The following is a 15417-nucleotide window of genomic DNA, read 5'->3' as shown; positions in this document are numbered from 1 at the left end:
ACATGGGTACAACACCATCTGCAGCTCCACTTCAAGCCATTCACCATCCTGACTTGGAAACATATTGCAGTTCCTTCACTGTCAAAATCTTAGAATTCCCTCCCTAATGGCATTGCGGGTATTCCTATAATGCATAGATTGCAGCGCTTCAAGAAGGCACCTTCTCAACGGCAACTGGGGATGGGCAATAAATGATGGCCCACCCAGCAAGGCAAATGTTTCATAAGTAAATAAAAAACTTCTTTATTAAGCAAAACCTTTGATTGTTTTCCAAGTCTAGTTTTCCATAATTTAGTCTGTAATTGTTCTTGTTTTTGTTCTTACTAATCATCAGTACAGAAATAATAATCTTGTAATATATCATCTTGGTCTATAAATTGATGATAAAAAGATTTATTTGTCCCATATCTTTAGATCCATGGAAGTTCCTCATTAAATTCATGTGCCAACAGAAGGTTTACAATAAGATGTGTTGGTAACATTCAATCCTTCTTAAATATTTCACATTTCTCACTAATCTCTATTAACTTTGCATACTCCTCTCAAAGTATACCTGCATCTTTTAGTTTGAGTTTTAACTATGGACAGATTGGGTGAGTGAATTGCTTGTGCAACCTGAAGACAATTTTTTTTGTTCTCTTACTGGTTGACGCCATTAATTTTGACTTACACTCTGATGAGAAACATTAAGTTTGTTAAAGGGTTACTGTAATATGTTGATTCATAAAATAGTCTCGCCTGCCTTATTGTCTTCCATGTCATGTTTAACTTGTGTCTTTGTACATAAGTTTACTCAACAGGATAGTTATCCCTCTAGAGATTACATCAATACTTACAAAATGGTTTATTGCAGCTAATATATATGGAATTACCACACTTGAAAACCTCAAAGTGTCATCATTAGACATAGACTGACAAAGTAGGCATAGAAAGGATGTTTCCTCAAGTGGGGCAACCTAGAACAACAGATCATAGTTATAGGACAAGAGGTAGCAGATTTAAGATAAAGATGAAGAGAAATTAATTCTCTCAAAGTGTTGTGAATCTGTAAAATTCATCATCGCAGAGCATGGCGGATGCTGGGACACTGAGTAATTTTCAAGAGAAGTAGATCAGTGTTGGGTTGAAGGGTTATAGAGAGCAGGCAGGAGTGGAAGCCAAGATGAGATTGGCTATGATCACAGTAAATGGAGGAGGAGGCTTGAAGGGCTGAATTGTCTACTCCTACTCCTAGTTCTTGTATTCTAGTACCCTTCAGATTTTTTAGCCTTGCATTAGTCACCAGCACTTAATGAATCAAAGTAACATTTTGGCAATCTACCCCACATACCGCTGAAGTATTTACACTAATACAGCACAATTAAAGGAGTCCACAACAATGACATCCAGCATAGGATTAAAACTCCCATGACTAGTTCAGCTTCATCATCAATTTTTTCCTCAGAACTATGTTTCTCATGCACAAATTCAAAGATCCTTCCTTTTTGCTCTGGGCAATTCACTGCAAAATTATAATACTTGGTTTAAACTAACACATCGACTTACATTTTCTACCAATATAATTGTGTTTAGCATTTCTGCTTTCATCACCGTTGTGCTTGTCTTAATTCCTTTCATGGCATTGATCTGCAGCTGGTATCTGCACTAATTTGAAATCTGGTAACCATCAACTCTACTCGTTGTGTCACAATGGAATGCTTCATTTGTTCCATGAATGCTGAAAGGTATGACTGTTTTCCCAAAAACATTTCTAAGACAGCAGACATCTGATTCAGCAGTCTCCCTCTCCAAGGACTGAACACTAGTTCAAACCATTTGTCTGTATATTTGAAACAATTTAGTACAATCTAGTAATCTGAATTTTTGTACTAATCCAGTGACTCCCAGCTTGCACTTCAATTTTTCTAAAACTTGCTGATATCCATGATATACTCTTGCATGGAATGACCACTTGTTTTCCAAAAGATATCAAATTCCTCTTTGGCATTTAACAGATTATCTTTCATTTAGATTATAGTATACTGGGTTGGGTAGTCAGCTGCCCCCAAAACTCCTTTGCTATGCTAAATCTAGGACCCATTTACTTATCTGTGGTAGGTGATAAATCACAAGTGAGTCTTACAGAAGAGGCACTTGTCCTACATAACAAAGAATAATTAGTGCAGTTTGCATTAACTTCAATGGAGTCTCTACTTGTTAAAGTAAATCTTGACTTTCAATCTGCTGCTACATCTGCATTGAAGTATACAAACTTTTTTACTTCAAGTGACCTTCAGTAACCATTGGTGGTTGTTTAACTGCTGAAATAGAATTCTTCACATCCTCAGTCATGTTACTGGAAGATTACTGCTCACTCAGCACTCGGTCACGTTAACTGCTCTGTTTTAGAAGACAGAGATTTGAACATGTACACTAGACCTGTAAAGTCTTTTGATTTAATAAAAACCAAAAGAGCTGCAGATGCTGTAAATCAGGAACAAAAACAGAAGTTGCTGGAAAAGCTCAGCAGGTCTGGCAGCATCTGTGAAGAAAAAATCAGAGTTAACATTTCGGGTCCGATGACCTTTCCTCAGAACTGGTTTCTTTATTACTGAGTGTGAAACTGCCCTTTTAAACCCACATAGGTAATCTCACTAGTGGTTGCTTGGGAGTACAGAATTTGACTGTAAAATGAAAAGCTTTGGCAATATTTGTCTTTTCTCTGCAATACAATCCCACCAAGATCCATTCAACTGTTTGGAATCTGCCACAAGTCCAGGGAACACAATGTATCAGTTACTCCTTGAATTGTTTTTTTTGCTCTGTTTCTTCATTTCTTCATTTCTGTTTTGTGTAAAAGTTCACTTTTTCTTCTTTTCTGTGGCTGTGGTGGAGGAAGGTGTTTGTGAGAGCCTGCTGCAGCAGTGGCAACGTGGTGGATCCGAATGTCCATTCCTCATGCCCACGGCTTCATCAAAGGCTTTATCATCGGCAGGTCTGGTCCGTTCCTCCTGGTGGTGGTTTCAGCGGTAGCATTAACAGTGACAGCATGGTGGTTCCGGTTTGTTCCTTGTGGCTATGGTGGCAAAGTGGCCGCTTTGAGCAGGGACTGAAGTGGCAATGGTTTGAACAATGGCTTCAGCATCGGTAGGCCTTATCTGTCCCTCCTTGCTTATGGTAGAGGAGTTGGCTTTGGTGGTGGCAGCGTGGTGGGCCCAGTCCAGAAATCCTTGCTTTTTGGCAGCCTCGGTGGTGGCATCCTGTAGACACTCCAAAAATCCAGATTGCCATGGAGGGTACAACAGATGAATTTTGTCCTAACTTTTTGTCATTTTTTAAATATAATTTCTGCAATGAAAATGGTGCCAAACTGTGGCAACGTATACACATCTCACTGTATTTTCATAAATACAAGTGACAATAAACAATCTGAACCCACAACCAAAGATATATTTCCCTCCCCACACTTATCTGCCTTCCATAGGGACCACTCTCTCCATGACTCCCTCGTCCGCTCCACACTCCCCACTAGCCCCACCATCCCCGGCACCTTTCCCTGCAACCACAGGAAGTGCTACACCTGCCCCTACGCCTCCCCTCTCACCTCCATTCAAGGCAGTAAGCAAACCTTCCACATCAGATAGGGGTTCACCTGCATATCCGTCAATGTGGTCTACTGCATCTGCTGCTCCTGATGTGGCCCCCTCTACACCGGTGAGACCAAGCGGATGCTCAGAGACTACTTTGTAGAGCATCTGCGCTTTGTATGCGACAAACACCACCACCTTCTGGTCGCAAAACATTTTACCTCCCCCTCCCACTCCCTGGTGGCATGTCCATCCTGGGCCTCCTCCAGTGTCACAATGACGCCACCTGGAAACTAGAGGAGCAGCACCACATATTCCACCCTGGGAGCCTACAGCCTGAAGGCCTAAACATGGATTTTACCAGTTTCAAAATCTCCCTACCTTCGGCCTCATCCCATGACTAAGCCTCCCTCTCATCCCTGCCTCCTTGACCTGACACAACCTGTCCATCTTCTCTCCCACCTATCCGCACCTCCCACCTCACTAACCAATCCCCACCACTCTCTACCTGCACTCACCTATTACCATTCCACACGCCTTCCCCAGCCTTACCCCTCCACTTTCTATTTATTCCTGAGGTCCCTTCCCCCTCCTCATTTCTGAAGAAGGGTCCCGACCTGAAACATCGACTTTCCTGTTCCTCTGATGTTGCCTGACCTGTTGTGTTCCTCCAGCTCCACACTTTGTTATCTCTGACTCCAGCATCTGCAGTTCTTGCTATCTCTTTACAATAAACTACTGTTCTATTTTGTTTCTGAACCAATTGTTCCTTTGGCTCTAGTTGAACTCCTTCTATTGTCGCAAGGATGATGAGTCGAAGAATATTTGGATATTCATAAGTGAGGAATATTGATGTTGAATCAGATACACATTTTCAACTGTTGTATATGCTGTTCGTGTTAGAGTCAAAGAGTCATACAGCACGGAAACAGATCATGCCGAACATAATCCAAACTAAACTAGTGCCACCTGCCTGCTCCTGGCCCATATTTCTCCAAACCTTTCTCATTCACCTATCCATCCAAATGTCTTTTAAACATTGTAATTGTACCCCCATCCACCACTTCATCAGGAAGTTAATTCCACACGCGAACCGTCCTCCATGTAAAAAATTTGCCTCTTATGTCTTTTTTTAAACTCTCTCCTCTCCTTAAAAGTGTGCCCCCTAGTCTTGAAATTCCCCATCTTAGGGAAAAGACAACTACTATCAACTCTATCTATAACTCTCATTATTTTATAAACTTCTATCAGGTACCTCTCAACCTCATACACTCCAGTTTGAAAGTCCCAGACTATCCACTGTTTCCTTATAACTCAAACCTTCCATACCCAGCAACATCCTAGTAAGTCTCTGCTGAACCCTCTCCAGCTTGATAATATCCTTCCTTTAACTGGGCAACCAGAACTGGACACAGAATTCCAGAACAGGCCTCACCAGTGTCCTGTACAACCTCAACATAATGTCCCAACTCCTATACTCAAAGGACTGAGCAATGAAGGCAAGCATGTCAAATGCCTTTTTAACCATCCCATCTATATGTGATGCAAACTTCAAAGAATTATGTACATTCACCCCTAGGTCCTTCTGTTTTACAACACTACCCAAGGTCCTACCATTAATTGTTTAAGCCCTACTCTTGTTTGTTGTACCAAAATGCAATACCTCACATTTATCCAAATGGAACTCCATCTGCCATTTTTCAGTCCATTGATCCATTTGATCAAGATCCCTTTGTAATCTTAGAAAACCTTCTTCACTGTCTGCTATGCCACCAATTTGGTGTCATCTGCAAACTTACTGACCATATCTTCTATATTCTCAGCCAAATCATTTATAGAAATGACAAACGAAAGAGGACCCAGCACCGATTCCTGTGAAACACAACTGATCACTGGCCTCCAATCCGAAAAACAACTGTCCACCATTATTCTCTGTCTCCTGCCATTAAGGCAATTATATATTGAAATGGCAAGCTCATCCTGAATCCCATGTGACCTAACTTCACTAATTAGTCTGCCATGCGGTACCTCGTCAAAGGTTTTTCTAAAATCCAAATAAACAACATCTATTGCTCTCCCATCATCAACCTTTTTAATAACTTCCTCAAAAAACTCAATCAAGTTTGTGAGACACAACTTTCCTCACACACAACCATGCTGACTATCCCTAATCAATTTTTGCCTCTCTAAATGTCCATAAATCCTATCTTTTATAATCAGCTCCAACAATTGACCCACAGCCAAAGTCAGACTCACAGGTCTATAGATCCCCAGTTTCTCCTTACAATCTTTCTTAACAAAGGCACAACGTTAGCCATCCTCCTGTCATCAGGCACATCACCCATAGTTATAAATTATGCAAATATTTCCGCAAGGGGTCTCGTAATTTCATCCCTTACCTCCCACAACATTCTGGGATACATTAGATCATGTCCCGGAGATTTATCCACCTTTATATTCTCTAAGACCTCCCCAACTTCCTCTTCTGTGATGTGAACTGTTTTTAAAACATCAAAGTTCATTTTCCTACATTCTCTAGACTCCATTTCCTTCTCCACAATAAAAACCAACGCGAAATATTCATCTCGTATCTCTCCCATCTCCTGGGGTTCAGCACAAAGATCACCTCCTTGATCTTTAAGAGGCCCTACCCTCTCTCTAGTTACCCTCTTGCTCTTAATGTATTTGTAGAATCTTTTTGGATTATTGTCAACCTTATCTGCTAATGCTATATCATATCCCTTCTTTGCCTTCCTGATATCACTCTTAAGAATACCCCTACACTGTTTATATTGATTAAGAGATTCAATTGAACCAAATTGTCTATATGTAAACAAAAAATCCTCTTTTATTCTTGACAAGGACCTCGATATCTTTATTCATCCATTGCTCCATAATTTTATCAGCCTTTCCCTTCACTCTAACAGGAACAAAATGCCTCTGAACTCTCATCATCACACTCTTGAACGCTTCCCACTTGTCAGAAGTCCTTTTATCTGTGAACAGCCTACTCCAATCAACTTTTGAAAGTTCTTGTCTCATACCATTAAAATTTGCCTTACTCCAATTAAAAACTTTAACTTTTATGGAAGGCTTATCCTTTTCCAAAGCTATTTTGAAACTAATAGAGTTATGACCGCTACACCCAAAGTGTTGCCCCACTTTTACTTCGCTCACCTGCCTTATTGCCCAAAAGAAGGTCTAGTTTTGCTCCTTTTCAACTAGGAGTGTCCACATATTGAGAAAGAAAATTTTCTTGAGAACATTCGATAAATTCTTCACCATCCAAACCTTTAACACTATGGTAGTCCCAGTCAATGTTTGGAAAATTAAAATCCCCCATTATACACGTATTTTTAACTTTTTTTCCATTTTAACATTATTTTCTGTAGATAATGAAAGGTAGTTTATTTTATATATAGGGTGTTATTGAAACTTTTTTTAGGCTTAATGTTATTAAGGCCATATATAAAGTACAGAGTGACATGTCTAGTAGATTTAGAAAAGTTATTATCCAACAGGATCAGTCAAATAGATGGGTGACTGTCAGGAAAGGTAAGAAAGTAGTTCAAAAGTCTCTGGTGGCTATTCCTCTATCAAATAGATATTCAGTTTTTGCAACAGTTGGAGAGGATAGTCTCTTCAAGGAAAATGGAAGGGTCAGTCAGTTATTAGACACTTGGAGCGATTTTATGTTAGGCGGCGTTTGACAAGATTTAATACAATTATTGTTAAAAGGGACTCTCCTGTCAGGGGCATGGACAGGTGATTCTGTGGCAGTGAGCATAAAAATTAAATAAAATCAACCACTGAATAAAAACAATTCCTCTTCAATAAATTCCTTGCAGAAAACATAAATCTTCTCCAGAGCTGATCACATGTACAACTCTCCAGAACAAAAACACAACTTCTTATCTAAAAACTCTTTGGTTTTCTCAAAAAAAAATCCTTTGCAATGTAAAAAAGGAAACCATCTAAAACACATATAGTTTCTTTTAATTTCTGAATTAAGAATAAAAAAAAACTCAGTTGCTCACTGTAGACCCTTAAAACAAACTGCTTAAAAAGTCAGTTTGGAAAAAAAAAATTGAGATTTTTTTTTAATTGTTCTTTCTGGTTTTTCTTGAACATTAATAAAAAAACGTTAAAAAATCTTATACTATAAACTATAATGAATAGAATAACTGTAAAGCTGTAAAAAACAACTATAATAAATGTTTAACTAAGCCCGCAATCCCAGGAGCAGCTGCAAGATCCACACTGCTCCTTAACCATGAAATTGCTACTTCAGCATTACCTTTAATCGAAAGGGTTGTTCCGAATGGAACATGTAGTTTCAACCTTTGTAGGCTGTAACCTCAGTATCTTCAGCCACCATATTAACAATTGTTCCTGTATCCGTCTTAAAATTAACAAATTGTCCATTGATATAAATAAGCTACCTGAAACTTGGACAGTTGAATCAGTAATTTCATTTAAAATTGTAAGTTTGCTTTGGAATACTTCTGGTCTATTTTCTAGTAGAGGTATATCATCTAATGCTGGTAGGTGGTCCACTGTGTAGACCACATTGCGTGCGTGACCAGCAGTATTTCTACTGTTTCTTATGTCTGCACATCTTCAAGAAGTGACCCAACTTTTACAAATATAGTACACCTTTGCCATTGCTGAGCCATTTTCTGTGCCTGTGAGGAGTTATTGTCCCTCAGTGTCCTACAGATTCTTAATTTCTATTGTTTGCCTTACTTTCTGTGTCCTCAGGATCCTCACTTGGTACAGGGAGAAACTTCTCAATCTAGTCAGAGAAGAGCACAGCTGTTGGAGGAATAGGAAAGAGCAACAGCCAACCAAAGCTATATTGCTTCACTGTGTTGCTTTGCACTCCCAAGAACACCACTGCTAATCTGCACAAGATTTTATCCCTTTTAGCTCCCCTCCCACCTTCACTTAAATTAAATTTGGGGTAGAAAGATCTGTGGTTGATATTCTAGTTCTGTTTTTATATGTGTGGGTGTGTATTTGGAGTGGGGGAGTGGGGGAGTGGGGGAGATGATCAATCAAACGCAGTCAGTTCATGTTTGAGGTCATGTTCAGTGGGCAGAAGGGTGGCCATTGAGAGTAATCACTTGCCCTTGCTTCTGACTACAACCTAGTAATTCCATGAGCAGGAAAGCAGAAGGATGCTGCACTCTTGTCATATACTGGCCTCATAACTGAAATATTTAAACATTCGATTTCACATATTTACTTGAGACAGAATCCATAGCATCAGCATTAACAATTATAAACTGGGTCCGTCAGCTCTCCTATGAAAGTTTTAAACATTTCTACTGCCCAGTTGTTCAGACTGAGCTTCACATTTCTATATTCTCAGTGAGGGCATTCTGCAGCTTTTGCTGATAGACAATACCACTCCTACCTCTACATATCAAATAGGACATTTTTTAAATTACCTTTTCTGCAAAAGACAAGCTGACACAGAATTGTGTTACTGACTGCTGATTGATTGATACTCTGTATTAAATCTCATAGTCTCCTCCTGCAGAGATGGGCTTTCCACACTGTCAAATGTTCATGGTACCACAGTTTTCTAATCCACCCAGAACACAACAGCCATAGCAAGCAGTGTGCAGCACACATGTCACGTGGAAGTGGCAATTGCTTAGTTTGCAAGGGGCAACACCTTCATCATATTTCTTCTGGGGTCATTGAGCAAGGCATGCACTTTCAGCAGAAACAAGACTGTGCACATCAAGACCCTCAATAACCATTATGAACAAAATTGGATTTCATTACTTTTCAGTTGGTATCTGACTGCAGAAATAAGACAGTTCTTATCATTGGTCATTTTCCAGGAAGTAGCCAGAATACCTTCATTGGTGCTTTGATAATCTGAAGGGGGAAAATCATTGGGTGGATAGCTTTATGAGTGTAGCATCACAATCCTCTATATCCTCTACACTCTCTAGAGGTGCACTATCCTCTCTATCCATGGGTGCTTACTTCTATGAGGAACATCTAATAAGCAGAGCAGTTATTGGGGACTGTCACCACCAGCTGCAAGAAGTTTCAATGGAAAGTGATTGAGAGAGCTATTAAACCAATTTCTAAACTGATCCTATTCACCTCCTGCTAGGTGGGGTAGGTTAAAAAAGGAAGTTTTTATTCAATCTCATAAGGTGGGCATCACTGACAGGGAGAACGATAATTGCTCTGAAAAGGCTGTGGCACATTTGTTTGAACTGCTGTAAGCTACATTACGACTTAATGACTTACTTATTACATTAAAGATAGACTGGAGTCACTAGGTAAGGACAATATTTTTAATTCAAGGATATGGCAGTGCCACAACGATGCCACCCAAAGGTTGCAGGAACAGCAACTCATATTCTGCTTGGGAACACTGCAGCCCAACGGTATCAATGTGGATTTCACAAGTTTCAAAATCTCCCCTCCCCCTACCGCATCCCAAAACCAGTCCAGCTCGTCCCTGCCTCCCTAACCTGTTCTTCCTCCCACCTCAAGCCGTACCTCCATCTCCTACCGACCAACCTCATCCCGCCCCCTTGACCTGTCCGTCCTCCCTGGACTAACCTATCCCCTTCCTAACTCCCTACCTACACTCACCTTTACTGGCTCCATCCCCGCCTCTTCGACCTGTTTGTTTCCTCTCCACCTATCCTCTCCTCTATCCCTCTTCTATCCGCCTCCCACTCTCTCCCTATTTATTTCGGAACCCCCTTCCCCTCCCCCTTTTCTGATGAAGGGTCTAGGCCCGAAACGTCAGCCTCTCTGCTCCTATGATGCTGCTTGGCCTGTTGTGTTCATCCAGCCCTGCACCTTGTTGTCTCGGATTCTCCAGCATCTGCAGTTCCTACTATCTATGAAAAAACCAGTTGAGATTTATGCCAATCTGACAGCCCTATGGTCACTTATACAGATATCAGCCTTAAATTGTAGAACTTGTCTTTTAAAAAAAAATTGAATTAACCCATTGGATTAATAGCTCTAGATTCTGGATTATTGGTTCAATAATGTAACCATTACACATCTGTGCTCTGGCTAATACATATGTTATTACAGATTCTTTCCTCCTCCTTGAAGATACTCACTGCTGCTGAATGCAATATAACAGATCACAGCAACCCTACAGCATGTTGCTCAAATATCTCAGTGTGGAGCTGGAGGAACACAGCAGGCCAGGCAGCATCACAGGAGCAGGAAAGCTGGCGTTTCAGGTCGGGACTCTTCTTCAGAAATGGGGTAGGGGAAGGGGGTTCTGAAATAAATAGAGGGGCGGTGATAGCAAGTAGGTATTTGCTGCTCCCACTTCACTGACCAATCCCCACCACCAGCTACCTGCTTTCACCGCGCCTCCCCCTATCTCTATTTATTTCAGAGCCCCCATTCCCCTGCCCCATTTCTGAAGAAGGGTCCCAACCCGGACCGTCAGCTTTCCTGCTCCTGTGATGCTGCCTGGCCTGCTGTGTTCATCCAGCTCCACACTGTGTTATCTCTGACTCCAGCATCGGCAGTTCTTACTACCTCTGAGTTGCTCAAATATCTGTTCTTTGTGCATGAGCCTGCAGGCTGACAGTCAACATGAAGGATGTCGCAGCCAAAGCTGGAATTCACTTCACAGCCAAATGATTACATCTGACCAGGGTCACTGAACAGCGATCACAGGCAGGGACAATCTCTTTCCTAGTATTAAGAGTTGTTGTTTTGTAGCACCCTTGCCATTATTCCATTGACTGAAGGAACCTGGGTTATTCAGGTCTTTATGGTTCAAGCCAACCCTGCACAGATTTATCCATTAAGTCACTGCGACAACGGCAGTACTATTTAAGTTTTAATTCGATTGATTCTTCTTGAATTTTTTTTAAAGTTTGAAACTTGTACACAACAATATTGATTAGAATTCAAAATACTTGCTGCAAGGCTCTTTGCGCTGTCTGAGGTCATGAAAGGTACTTCAGGAATGCAAATGTTTTCTTTCCGTATAATTTACACTATTTAATTCCTGCAGTCCTTCACTGTAATAACAATTCTCAATATTCAAGACATAGCCAATAGTCATTGGCAAGTCTTGCAGCAGTCAAAATTTATCTCATCAAATGGCTTCTTTTAGTTCAATTAATTATTAATTCATCAGTTTTCACTATTCTAAACTAAAACCTTGTGATAAATTGCAGCCATCCGATTCAAAATTTGAATCTTTGCAGATAGAAGCTGGTCTTTTAAAAAAAAAATCGGATTAATGCAGTCTCTTATTGTAATTGGATAACATTGAAATATGTGCTGTGATCAAGTGAGATACATGGGTGATTTCATAAGCCCCATAAAAATGCAAAGAGGCTTCTTCAGATCAAAATCTGTTTCATGCCAAACAGTACTGTGACAGCCTGAGTGCTATTTCACAGAAGGAGACAGCAACTTGGGTTCACTGCTTTTTGTCATTTGTATAAATGATTTGGATGTGAACATAGGAGGTATGGTTAGTAAGTCTGCAGGTGACACGAAAATTAGAGTAGTGGACAGCAAATACAGAGTACAATGGGATCTTGATCAGATGAGCCAATGTGCCAAGGAGTGGCAGGTGGATTTTAATTTAGATGAAAATGAGGTGCTGCAGTTTGGAATGGCAAATCAGGGCATGGCTTATACACTTAATGGTAAAGTCCTGGGGAGTGTTGCTGAACAAAAAACCTTGGAGTGCAGGTTCATAGTTCCTTGAAAGTGGAGTCACAGGTAGATAGGATAGTGAAGAAGGCATTTGGTATGCTTGCCTTTATTGGTCAGTGCATTGAATATAGGAGTTGGGAGGTCATGTTGTGGCTGTACAGCACATTGGCTCAGCCACTTTTGGAGTTTTGCGTGTAATTCTGGTCTCCCTCCTATCAGACGAATGTTGTGAAACTAGAAGGGTTCAGAAAAGATTTACAAGGATCCTGCCAGGGTTGGAGGGTTTGAGCTATAGGGAGAGGCTGGATAGGCTGAGGCTATTTTCCCTGGAATGTCGGAGGCTGAGATGTGACCTTATAGAGGTTTATAAAATCATGAGGCGCATGAATAGGGTGAATAGGCAAGGTCTTTTCCCCCGGACAGTCCAAAATGAGAGGGCACGGGTTTAAGGTGGGAAGGGAAAGATTTAAAAGGGATCTAAGAGGTAACATTTTCACGCAGAGGGTGGTACGATTATGGAATGAGCTGCCAGAGGAAGTGGTGAAGTCAGGTACAATTACAACATTTAAAAGGCATCTGGATGGGTATATAATAGGAAGGGTTTAGAGGGATATGGGCCAAATGCTGGTAAATGGGGCTAGATTTATGTAGGATATCTGGTTGGCATGGACCAGTTGGAGTGAAGGGTTGCTATACATCTCTATGACTCTAATTTATGCTTGCTATTAAATCATCTGCTTTCTTCATCTCAGAACAAATTGGGAATGGAAGCATTTTGATCCAATAGATCCTGCCATCATTTCCCTGGTTTTCTTTTAGAATTTCTGCCATTTAAAAAGAATCCGCTTCCCCCTTCTAGATTATTTGTCCTGTTTATGCAACAGCACTGGGAAAGGAGTATCCGTTTGTGTTGTCCTAGAGAGCGCGTAAGCAATTAAAGGGATGTTTACCCTGGCTACAGGAGGAAACAATTGAAAGGACAGCAGCAAGAGGGCATGAATGATCTCAAATGTTGCCCTGGGGATCCTGTTACCAGTATTGGGTAGGGGGAAGGAAGTTCCTCAAATCCAACCCTACTCATGAGGATTCAGAAAGCTCTCCAGGCAATAATTCTGCCACTTGTGAGAAGAGATAGAATCATAGAATTCCTACAGTGTGGAAACAGGCTCTTCGGCCCAATAAGTCCACACTGACCCTCTGAAGAGCATCTTACCCAGACCTGCACCCCCATCCCTTTTCCCTGTAACCCACCTAATCTGCACATCCCTGAACACTGTGGACAATTTAGCATGGCCAATCCACCTAACCTACACATCTCTGAACTGTGGGAGAAAACCCACACGGACACAGGCAGAATGTGCTAACTCCACATAGTCAGTCGCCCGAGGTTTGAATCGAACCCGGGTCGCTGGCATTGTGAGGCAGTAGTGCTAAATACTGTGCCACCCGGAGATGAGCCAGAACCCTTACGTACAAGAGATTTCACAGGTTCCTGCATCTAGCCAACATCTTCAGGCTATAAGTGGGTAGCTGAGGGGAGACCTACTGCAAACATAGCTCAACACATCCTTAGGAAACACTCACACTAAGGTAGAATGATGATACAATGTCATTCTGGCTTCCACCAGGACCTTGGTGGAACAGACCACCTATCAATGAGATTTTGATGCCTGTACTACTTCAGTGGGGCTTTGCAGTGTAGCTCAGAAAGGGTGTGCCACATCATTATGGTATGCAATGCCCTTCACAACTAGAACCAGAGTGGGGGCATGTCCTAGGTGCAGACAGGATAGGAGGTGGACAGCAATCTTGCAGAATGAAGATAAGAATAGGACATTGACCAGAAGTGCCACCAAAGACGGCATGATAGAGCAATGCATCATCATGCATGAGAAGCCAGAGAGAACCTCACTGAAATCCCTTTCCTGGATGAATGAGCTAGAGTTATACTTCCGTGAATTGTTTAAGACTCAGCTGGCAATCTGGCAACAGCTCCTGTTTAGTGTCAAAAACATGTGAACCTTGTTATCTTTGCAGTCCCTGACCTTTTCTGTTGTTGAATAAATATGCAGTTATCCATCTGATTGTACACTTGATATCTTTGGGTGATGCCATTTTAAAGTATCTACACATTAGATGTTCCACTAGATATTAGGGAAAAACAACAGTTAGTGAAAGGGTGGACGAGTATTGCAATATGCTAAGGCTAGGTAACTCTGTAGGCCGCCAACAGGAAATCACATCCAAATGCATTGAAGTCACTCATGCCAGTTAACAGAGTGAGAAACCCAAACTAATCTCCATTAGATGTCTCCATCATCAGTAAACTCTTCAATGTTTCAGAGTGCGTGTAGATTTAAGTTGCTCTGAAATGCTTGAGCAATCTCGAAGACATATGAGGAGCAGCATTTTGTGCAGCTTTTCTTGACAGACCAATCTGCTATCAGGGAGAGTAAGGATGTGAACTGACCATTGTGTAGGTGAAAGCCTTGTGGATGTATCCCCTGTGAATTGAGTGGCTTCCTCTTCTGAGGTAGAGGTAAAACTGACAGATCCCTGGCACCAGTCTTTTCCTGTTGGAATTCTGCTGTGCGTCACTAGTGAGAGAAGAGAGGTATTAAAGACCAGACAAAACCACCTCAAAATATATTAAAAAGATAGCCTAGATCCTAAATTTTTCTTCTTTTAAAGGTAAGTGTAAAGTGTTGTGTTCCAGAATTTGACTGTTCAAACAACCAGATTTGAAGCAAAACACAGTTTATTTATACTTTATAATTAAAATACAACAAAAGAAAAAAAAGAAAAGAATTGGCTTTGTTGTAATTCTATCAAAATGCTTAACCAAATAATAGATACAGTAACTATTACTAACTAACTGTTCCAATATATTAACATCCCATGAACACACCATTACAAAGGCAAATTCAGAAGAACAGATTGTCTCACACGCTATTCTAGCAGCTGGAAGAGAACCCTCAGCTTTTAGCTCTAACCGAGAGAGGAAAGTACAGCTTCCACATCCTCAAGACCAATTACTACTGAAAGGGAATATCCTAGTTCTGTGAGAGTTTGACCCCAACTATTCAGGCTGCTTCTATTGTTCCAACTTTTAAAAATAAATCCCAAGGCCTCACAACCTGTTTACACTAGTGGTTCTGACTGCGCA

General features: G+C 41.0%; 1 protein-coding gene across 1 annotated transcript in view; it reads right to left on the bottom strand.

The window, feature by feature from the left end:
- fbln2 (fibulin 2) overlaps positions 1-15417 on the bottom strand; it is a 392772-nt gene that overhangs the window by 206614 nt on the left and 170741 nt on the right. The window lies entirely within an intron of this gene.

The sequence above is a fragment of the Rhincodon typus genome, chromosome 16, assembly GCF_021869965.1.
Source record: "Rhincodon typus isolate 14 chromosome 16, sRhiTyp1.1, whole genome shotgun sequence".
In the NCBI taxonomy this organism is placed as follows: Eukaryota; Metazoa; Chordata; class Chondrichthyes; order Orectolobiformes; family Rhincodontidae; genus Rhincodon; species Rhincodon typus.
Note: the sequence above shows the minus strand (reverse complement) of the source record. Positions and strands in the feature narration are given on the sequence as shown.